This window comes from Pelmatolapia mariae, linkage group LG14 (genome assembly GCF_036321145.2).
Source record: "Pelmatolapia mariae isolate MD_Pm_ZW linkage group LG14, Pm_UMD_F_2, whole genome shotgun sequence".
In the NCBI taxonomy this organism is placed as follows: Eukaryota; Metazoa; Chordata; class Actinopteri; order Cichliformes; family Cichlidae; genus Pelmatolapia; species Pelmatolapia mariae.
The window spans coordinates 4,869,992-4,881,174 of NC_086239.1; positions in this window are offsets into that span (position 1 = coordinate 4,869,992).

The window sequence follows — 11,183 nt, forward strand, 5'->3', positions numbered from 1 at the left end:
ACAAATTACAAAACCGCAACAAATTAAAAAACCACAACAAATTAAAAATCCGCAACAAATTAAAAATCCGCAACAAATTAAAAAACCGCAACAAATTAAAAATCCACAACAAATTAAAAAACCACAACAAATTAAAAAACCGCAACAAATTAAAAATCCACAACAAATTAAAAAACCACAACAAATTAAAAAACCGCAACAAATTAAAAATCCACAACAAATTAAAAAACCACAACAAATTAAAAAACCGCAACAAATTAAAAATCCACAACAAATTAAAAAACTGCAACAAATTAAAAAACCACAACAAATTAAAAAACCACAACAAATTAAAAATCCACAACAAATTAAAAAACCACAAATTAAAAAACCGCAACAAATTAAAAATCCGCAACAAATTAAAAAACCACAACAAATTAAAAATCCTTGACGGAAAGGGATTGTCTGAAATACCGGAAGTGACACAGGGGGCGTGGCCAGGATTTTTGGTTGAGGCGCCATGTTTCTGGGCCGAACAAAGCGCTAGCGAAAGAGGAGCGAAAGTACACGGATAACACCAGCTATGGTTCGTACTTGCTGTGCGGTCGGTTGTAAAGTTAGATCGCACGACCGGCAGGGGAATAAGGTTGAAAATGGTTTATCTTTTCATTCTTTCCCCACCTGGAAGCAACATGAGGCAGCTCATGTATCGGATGTTACCAAAAGAAGGCGTCTAGTCTGGATAGCAGCTGTGAGACGAGCTGATATCCAGTTCTCTTCCATCTCCAAATATCTGTTGGTGTGCTCCAGACATTTTCATTCCGGTAAGTTATAGATATGTTCATATCACTCTTTATCCGGTCTTTAAGTCTGACATCACTAGCCGTGTCTGGGCTCAAACTCCGCTGCAGGTCCATAAATCACACGATCACTGTGGCATCACTGAGAGTTGAAAACTATCTAAAGTCTTTCATCTGTAATAAAATGATCAGCTTTCTGCTCTACCATGTGTAACAATTGAGTTTATCATCCAGGCATCCATGAAAACGAAATTAGCAGGAAGTTAGCTCGCTAGCTTCCATCTAAATACAATATAGCATGTCCTGACTGAGGGATTTTGGAAACAAATTCAAACGTACAGCTCTGCTATCACTTCCAACATAAATGAAGACAGAAAACTAAACAGCAGTGACGTTTGTAGGCTACTGAAGTTTGCCTAGCTGGTGTATAACGATGTGCTACGTGACCGCTAGCGACACAGCTATGTGAGCATAATATAAACACTAACTTTTTCCACTTGATAAAAGTTATCGTGAGGATTCTCGGTGGTCAGGAACAAATGTAATCTCATGGCAGGATGCTGTAAACGGACCAAACTTCAGCCAGGAGAACAACTGAGATAATCCATCCACAAGGATGAATAGGATTAGTCATTCATATACTGCTGCATGGGCTGGGCTGTAGCTACATCGTAAGGTTTTAAAAACTGAGCTTTCCAATGATTAGTGGTGATAAAAGCCGAGGGAGGCCAACAGTGATCACTGACTGTTTTTAGGAGCTTTTTGAGATTAAATAGAAGACAATACAAAACATTAAACATGTTAACAACATAAAACCCATATTAAACGCAGACTACTTTAGGCCCGGAAGCAGGATTTGTCACGCCATCACTTAAAGACCAGATAGCCTATTAGTTTTCTTTTCGATGCACTCTAAGGTCATAGCAAATTAGAAAAAAAACATCCTAATGAGTGATTTTGCAGAACTACGTTCTATTTATAGACTTGCTAATTATTTGGCATTATTGCAGGCAAACCAGCCAATGAAATGGATGAAACATCGTGACTGGGTTCCAGCGCTACACAAGGGACCTGCTTCAAACATACCACCATGCCAATCAGATTACTTCTTCCATGTGAGGGTGAAGAGGTGACCCTTCTGGATAAGACGGTGAAGGTTTGCTGCCGTTTTGGTGAACAGTGTGGTAGTAAAACCAGGGAAAAATGAAACTTGCTCCTGTTAAATATTCTTAAGTCTTGCGCTGTATAGATAGCGGTAATTTTTCAGAAGATAATTTACTATCAGTTACTTCAATTTAAGTAGTGTTAGTAGTGGGTGATATCGTGTAAATGCTGTCATGATTTTGTGTAAACATTTTGTCATTTGTAAACTATAAATGACATGGATTCTACATTGTAACTGATGTGATGTTCTATAAAGTGATTTCAATAAAAAAGAGGCAAAAATTAGTTTGTTTCTTTATTGAACTTTTGAACAGTGGTACTCAGTCAGTACATATTCAGTAAATGCAAATTATTTACATGGCAGTGGACTTCAGGCATAAATCTAGATCCCTATATAAAACATTATGGGTCATTCCCACAACCCACAGCTTTACTGTGTTCCAGCAAAGTATCCAATAGCAGTGACAACTCCTCCACAGTAGCAGGTGGGATTTTTCTTTTTTGAGGACGGCTCCTTTTACCTTTCAATACGGATGGTCTGTTTATGTTTTGATCCAGAGCCGTTTTTGGGCAGCTGAAGAGGAGAAGTCTATCTTATGGCCAACCTCTGGCTGTATCTTGGTCATATTACCCAACAAAACCCAGTATGCAGGTTCATCTGTAACAGCCCTTGTGCCACAGATCCGCACTGTTGCTTCTACTTTAAAAAGAAGAGCAGCGACATGGCTGCAGGTCTCCACGACAGGTGGGCCATACAGGTGCAGTGGGCGGCTTCAACCTTCCCTGTGATGCTCACAATGACCCATGGCTGCAATGCTGGTTCATTCAGTCTTTGAGAGTGCAGCACCTGAAACATACAAAGTTAATTTAAAGACAAAGACTCTAATGAGCCAAGGCCGACATAAATGTGTTTTATCTACTTTCAAATCCATTTATCATAAATGTAACAAAGTGTTTAGAAAGTTAGCACATACATGTAATTTTCCATTTTTTTATGTATCCATCTATAGAACGCTGCATGTTATATTCCAAATCAGCCTGTTTTCTTTCAGAAACCTGCCTTCAGAAAATGAAACTAAAGTATGTAATGCAAGGATGTAATCACTTTCAAGATGGAGAAAGCATAAAGTTTGACTTTAGGTGACAATTATGGATACGTAATATGATAAGGAGATTCTGCAGGTCATTAATCAATGTATTATAGTAAAAAATGTATTTTTTGTGATACAGGACAAACATGGAAGCAAGATATGTAATTAGGATTATTTCTAATAAATATGAATAAATAATTGCAATTTCTTTAACCACTGAGAATAACTAAATCCTTCAGGACAATGTCACATCAATGCACTGAACTCACTATGGCTACGTTCACACTGCAGGTCTTAATGCTCAATTCCGATTCTTTTATTTAAATCTGATTTTTTGTCTGCTTGTTCACACTACAAATAAAATGTGACAGCAAACGCGCTCCTTTGTGAACCTTCAAAGTGGCCCGCATATGCAAAAGCAGATGTCACACACAACACGCTCTGTTTAGACCCAGACCAAACAGTATTGTTTGACTGATGGCCCTTAATATAAAGACTTGTTTCAGACTTTGCTTTAAGTTATTTTGTTATTTACATATGGCCTAATAATGATCCTTATTGCCGTTTTAGAGAGGAGTGGTGCTTCAAAGGATAGTTGCAGATTTCTGTCAGAATCTGCAGATTATACAGTATAAATAAAATGTTCACGTTGTCTTCCCAACAGTTTCACTAACATCTACACGGGATGGACACGAAGCGCTCATGTGTTCTCAATGTCTTCTCGGATGCTTCTCCAGCGCTGATAATTGGCATATGTTTTGTGTCAGTGACATAAAAGACGGATTTAATGCGACATGACCGTTCAAACAGCAGTTGCTTTCTAAAACATGTGATATGTATCGAATTCAGTACCACATACGAAAGTGACCCAGATCGGATTTGAAAATATCGGATTTGTGCTGTTTTTACACTGTCATACCATGATTGGATATGGGTCGCATACGATCAAAAAAGTCCGATTTGATGCGCTTTCGTGTGCAGTGTGAACGTAGCCAGAGCCTCCACATGCTCTCACTGTAATTTGTCCCTCATGAATGAATTTATGATTGCACTAATTTTTAATGTTCGGGGGAAAATCAAACGCATTTTACTCACAGTACCCTACAAACGTCACTGCAGTTTAGTTTTCTGTCTTCATTTATGTTGGAAGTGATAGCAGAGCTGTACGTTTGAATTTGTTTCCAAAATCCCTCAGTCAGGACATGCTATATTGTATTTAGATGGAAGCTAGCGAGCTAACTTCCTGCTAATTTCGTTTTCATGGATGCCTGGATGATAAACTCAATTGTTACACATGGTAGAGCAGAAAGCTGATCATTTTATTACAGATGAAAGACTTTAGATAGTTTTCAACTCTCAGTGATGCCACAGTGATCGTGTGATTTATGGACCTGCAGCGGAGTTTGAGCCCAGACACGGCTAGTGATGTCAGACTTAAAGACCGGATAAAGAGTGATATGAACATATCTATAACTTACCGGAATGAAAATGTCTGGAGCACACCAACAGATATTTGGAGATGGAAGAGAACTGGATATCAGCTCGTCTCACAGCTGCTATCCAGACTAGACGCCTTCTTTTGGTAACATCCGATACATGAGCTGCCTCATGTTGCTTCCAGGTGGGGAAAGAATGAAAAGATAAACCATTTTCAACCTTATTCCCCTGCCGGTCGTGCGATCTAACTTTACAACCGACCGCACAGCAAGTACGAACCATAGCTGGTGTTATCCGTGTACTTTCGCTCCTCTTTCGCTAGCGCTTTGTTCGGCCCAGAAACATGGCGCCTCAACCAAAAATCCTGGCCACGCCCCCTGTGTCACTTCCGGTATTTCAGACAATCCCTTTCCGTCAAGGATTTTTAATTTGTTGTGGTTTTTTAATTTGTTGCGGTTTTTTAATTTGTTGCGGATTTTTAATTTGTTGCGGTTTTTTAATTTGTTGCGGTTTTTTAATTTGCTGTGGATTTTTAATTTGTTGTGGTTTTTTAATTTGTTGTGGATTTTTAATTTGTTGCGGTTTTTTAATTTGTTGTGGATTTTTAATTTGTTGCGGTTTTTTTAATTTGTTGTGGATTTTTAATTTGTTGCGGTTTTTTAATTTGTTGTGGATTTTTAATTTGTTGCGGTTTTTTAATTTGTTGCGGTTTTTTAATTTGTTGTGGATTTTTAATTTGTTGTGGTTTTTTAATTTGTTGCGGATTTTTAATTTGTTGCAGTTTTTTAATTTGTTGTGGATTTTTAATTTGTTGCGGTTTTTTAATTTGTTGCGGTTTTTTAATTTGTTGTGATTTTTTAATTTGTTGCGCTTTGCACTTCCCAGCCACCGTAATAACGCGTTGCTTTAAATGGAGAAAATCTTGAGGGATGGCTGTTATGAGGAAAGGCAGCCCAGAAACTTTACCAGTGGAAGAAGACCTATGACTCGATGCCCCACACCTGGATCCTGGAATGCCTAGACCTATACAAGCTCAACAGGACCCTAAGAACCTTCATCAGGAACTCAATGGAGATGTGGCGTACAACACAATAGGCCAACTTCAAGCCAATAGCACAAGTCACCATTAAGTGTGGGATCAACCAAGGAGATGCTCTGTCCCCATTGCTGTTCTGCATAGGCCTGAACCCCCTCAGTGAGATCATTGACAAGACTGGCTATGGATACCGACTACGGAATGGAGCAATTCTCAGCCACCTCCTCTACATGGATGACATCAAGCTGTATGTGTAGAGTGAACGAGACATCGATTCACTGATCCAAACCACCAGGATATACAGCAATGACATCAGAATGTCGTCTGGACTGGAGAACTGTAGTCAGGTGGTAACAAAGAGAGGGAAGGTAGTCAGCACCTGAGGGCATCAAATGGCCAGAAGGCAACATCGCAGACATAGCGGACTGCTACAAGTACCTGGGGATCCCACAGGCAAATGGGAACCATGAAGAGGCTGCTAAGAAAGCTGCAACCAGAGGGTCAGAGGGCCTGAACAGTAAGAACAAGATCCGGGCTATCAACACCTATGCCTTGCCCATGATCAGGTACTCTGCTGGGATAATAAGCTGGCCAAAGGAGGAGATAGAACCCACTGATATCAAGACAAGGAAGCTCCTTACCATGCATGAAGGGTTTCACCCCAAGTCCAGCACCGTGAGGCTGTACATTTCAGTGGATTTTCTATCACATACATTGTGTTAGCTCCATGCATAAACTGGCAGTCTGTCCTGCCTTTGCCCTGTGGCAGCTGGGATAGTCAACCCCCTGCAGCACTGATACATTGTATTCCAATTGTGTAATCGGATCATTTGTGAACTCAAAGTATCTAATCAAAATGTAAGTAAATACCAATTATAACAATGAAAAAGCAAACATAAGAAGCAATTGTGTCACATAAAACTGACATACAAGGACAGCTACATGTTGTCAGGTGAAATAAAAGTGGACCCAAGTGACAGATTACTCAGACAACCACAATTGGAGTGAAACAGGTTTTTTTTTTACAGTGTAGTCACGGGAAACACAAGATGGTGAGGTGAGGCGAGGGAGATGTGCTGGTGGGAAACTCTATCTAGAGAGGGAAAAGGAGAATGAGGTTTGCGAGTAAACGAAACAGGGCATAGGAGAGCAGTTTACGTACCCGAGGAGAGCTTACTTGTCACATGTTTACTCTGTACTGGGGCAAGGGCAGGGAGCTGTGGTGGAGACAGACGTGGTCCAGTGATCATGTGGGTGAGCTGGGTTGCGGGGTCCTGAGTTGATGTATCCAAAGCACAGTAGAGCTGGCAGATGTTGAAGTCAAGCTGGCAGGAAACACAGAATGAGGGAATCCATGAATACCTTGATGAACGTAGTTAAATATAAAGACGGCTGGCTCATTACCACTTAGGCTAAGAAAATAATCTGACACTTGCTCCTTAAATAGCCCATCTGATGATGTTCCACAGATGTGCTTGGGGAACCCCGAGGATCATTGCCTCACCTACCTGCTCCAAAAAAGGAAATGCAAGCACACATGCCATCCCAGCTCCTAACACATGTAGTCTGAAAAACAGCAGTTTTGTCAAGTTTGCAGGTATATCAGTACGACACATTCTTACATAGAAAAACTCGTTATATTCTCTAAGTGAACCTCGATTAGTTCAGCCTGTTTGGATAAATACAGTTAGTTGACGTATGATCTTAACTGCTTCAGCAGTTCCAGTTCAGCATCACAGTGAGGCTGCAGCTGGATATGTTAAATAAGCTTTACAAAATTTAACAATAAACCTGCACCCATGTGTTTTATTGTCCACAAAATCAAAATGGTAAATAACTGTGGAATATGTGAATACATGTTTGTGTGCCTCCAACCTTTCAGAGGAGTTCCTCCAGCCTCCTCTGAAAGGATAGATCAGGAGTGGGCAATCTCAGTCCTCGAGGGCCGGTGCAGGTTTTAGATGTGTCCTCGAACCAACACAGCTGATTTAAATGGCTAAATTAGCTCCTCAACATGTCCTGAAGTTCTCCAGAGGCCTGGTAACGAACTAATCATGTGATTCAGGTGTGTTGACCCAAGGTGAGATCTAAAACCTGCAGGGACACCGGCCCTCGTGGACTGAGATTGCCCACCCCTGGGATAGATGCACTGAAAGGCTCCCCTACCAGTTTATAGCAGAACCATTAAGGATGCTGGACTGCATGATGGCCTACTCTTGAGAAGCCATCCTGTTATTGAAGGAACCAATTAGAAGCTATTTTCAAAGCAGCTGAGCAGATTTTATCTCAGGTAAGTGATTAACAGTTTGTTCATTTGTTCTGCCACTTAAAATACATTCTTAAATGTACTTTAAGTGTCTGGATCAGGAGTGGGCAACTCCAGGCCTGGAGTGCCGGTGTCCTGCAGGTTTTAGATGTGTCCTTGATCCAACACAGCTGATATAAATGGCTAAATTACCTCCTCAACATGTCTTGACGTTCTCCAGCGACCTGGTAATGAACTAATCATTTGATTCTGGTGTGTTGACCCAGGGGTGAGATCTAAAACCTGCAGGACACTGGCCCTTGAGTCCTGGAGTTGGACACCCCTGCCATAAACCAACCTTACCCCGTCCCAAATGCCTCCACTTGTGACCATCTTGTGTTGCTTGAGACCATGACGGTCTAAGTTGCTATTTCCCTTTAAAATATCCCTTTAAAAACTTGAGGAGTTGCCTACCCCTGGTCTAGATTAATGTTATTCATGAGAATTCATTCAGGAAATCCTTGCAGAATTTGAGGTTGGTAGATTGGTTACCATACAGCAAACTAGCTATTCCCACTGAATTTTGAAGGGTAGTAGTAAAGAGTAAGACCGTTTAAGCTATTCTTGTAAACCACTGCTATTTACTCACCAGCACCTTAGAACGTTCAAAAATTTGGTATTGGGTGGACAAAATTCCACAAGCAATTCCAATTCGCAACAGTCCTTTAAGTTTCAATGGAGCAGAAAATGTCAAATTTTTGAGAGGTGCCTGAGTGTACTTTGCAGAGGTGGAAATGGAGGTGGCTGACCTCGAGACTGGGAAATCAGGTGCAGTAGTGGTAAAACAGTGTTTGTGCAATTTAACAGATGAAAATTCATCTGGTAGTAATGGTAAGAGAGCAGCTGTACCTGTAATAGAGCATGAGTTAACAGGATTTTCCTGCATTTCTAGAACTAATTTTGGTAAATAGACTTGTTCTTATATAACATATTGCTATTCTACCTGAGCACCCAAAGCATTTTTATACAATATGCTCCATACACCCAAGCACTTTTTCTGTATGCTTCTTTATTTCTATGCTAGCTCTTAGTGCTTCCTATCTAATATTCGCACACATTCTTAATCTGATGGATGCTTCGATGAGCAACTTGGGGTTAGTATCTTGCCCAAGGATATTTGACATTCAGACTGGGAGCAGCCAAGGACTGAATTAGTAGATGACTTGTTCTACTTCCTAGCACCCCAGTAATGAACAACAATGGTTCTTTCCTTGTATTAGGTACCTTTTTATGCTTGAGTAATTCATAGGCCAGCAGGTCATTTACTAATCAGAAGACTCATGGTTTGACCCCTGGCTGCTCCTTAGGCTCTCTGATGCATTAATCGGAATATGAATGTGTGAGACAGACAGATGATAGAAAGCACTTCCTTCATACAAAAAAAGTTGTTGTATGAATGGGTGAATGAGAGATGTTGTACAAAAAACGCTTTGACAACAAAAAACCACCATTTTCCCTGAAAAGTGTCAGGCACAAGGCCTGGACTAAAAATAAGCAAAAAAGCAGCCAGTGTCCTAAGAAAAACTTTGGAATACCTTCAAAAAGCTTAAAAAAACATTAGAGAATTTGGGTATGACTGCAATGACAGGATTGTAAGATCTTGAATGATGTACTCTTAAGCCACTCCTTGCTTCAGAGATGATCTTTCCCTTTTCACATAAATGGCCTCCACTCTGGAAAAAAGTGCCTGCTTCCTGCCTGTTTAGAATGTCATCATTGAAAGAGTTGCCACTGGTCTGTAGGTTTAACTAGACTGCAGAGTCTCTTCTATATTGTGCTCTTTAGCCAAAGGTTGTTTGGTTTGAAATCCACAGAGATGCAGTGTTTTGAGAAAATTATGTCCCTGTTTCAATGCCCCTGGCACATAAGGGATCACTAAAGGTTTTTGTTTAGATTGTTGTTCTCTCCTGGAGCATTCCTTAGGTACCTTTCCAGCTTTGTCTGTCTGGGATAACTACAGTTACTCAGATATGATGTTCTTCTGCTTCCCTGGCCGCTGTCGCTGTGGGGATTTTGTTAGCTCTATGTTATAGCGTCCTGATGACACCCAATTTCTGCTCCAGTGGATCATTAGATTCAAAATTTACATTCTGATCTGTATGGTAGGCGCCCAGGACTAGGTATATTGTAAACAGATTATACGTGCATCTCTTAGGTAGTAATATTAGAAGGTATAGCATACATTTTCACTCAGCTGGAACCAGCTTCAAGTTTGGGTTTAGGAGACAGACACCCTCTCTACTTTTAAGATTAAGCTTCAAACTTTCCTTTTTGCTGAAGCATATAGTTAGGGTTGGATCAGGTGACCCTAAACCCACCCTTAGCTACACAATATGTCTAGGCTGCTGGGGGATTCCCATGATACACTGTTTCTTCTTCAGTCCCCTTTTTCACTCGATATGCATTTGTTTATGCACCTCTCTGTACTTGATTATTAGTTATTATTCATCTCTGGCTCTCTTCCACAGTATATCTTTGTCCTGTCTTCCTCCCCTGGCAGCGCTGTCTGAGGACAGAAAAAAGCTCTAAACGGGCAGGATCGCCGATGGCAAGGATCCACCACATCTAAGATCTAACCTGTACACACGTGCCACGTATTTCAACCACTTCTACAGCCCTTCTGTTTCGAAGGATTCCAAGGTGGATCACGTCGATGCAGTTCCTCCGGTACCAACACCAGAGGCGGTGGGAGTCCTACAAATCGCTGGCAATGCAGGGGAGGATCAGCAGTGAGTCATGGATATTAACCTACTAGGACCTGGCATCCACATATGTGGACATCACATTTTGGGCCTGGTGTCCACTTACGAGGATGTTATACTGCCACTGTTCTATCAAAATTTAAAATGAATGTCCTCAAATGTGGATCTAATTTTTCTCAGGAACAAAAATCAGGTAAAAAAAAAAAAAAAAAATCTGGTGATTCTTTGTTTTTTACATTCATCAGGTCCCAATCAGCCCAAATAGCAAAGAGAAATTAAAAATGCATGCCATAAAAGAGTTCAGGTCTTAGGAGGTTAAGAAGCATCTGTCGCTCATACACCAACAGGGAGTGGGTTTTTAAAGCTACTACACCACTATGAACATAATACATAAACGTTTCAGAACCGAGAGATGGCACCATCTTGCACTTTTAAATATTACCAATACTTTTGGAAAAGCTAGCTTGTCATTTTTCATATTCTTCCTGCTCAACCTGATGTTTATCCATCTTGATGTGATCAGTGACTTGTGGTACATCCTGACATTTGATTTTCACCCAGGTGTCATCCATGTAACCAAACTAATGCTTTTTTGGTTTTCTAGAATAGGACAACAGAGCCCTGTTTTCCATTGAGAAGCTGAACAGGTATATCTAATAAAGTGGCTAT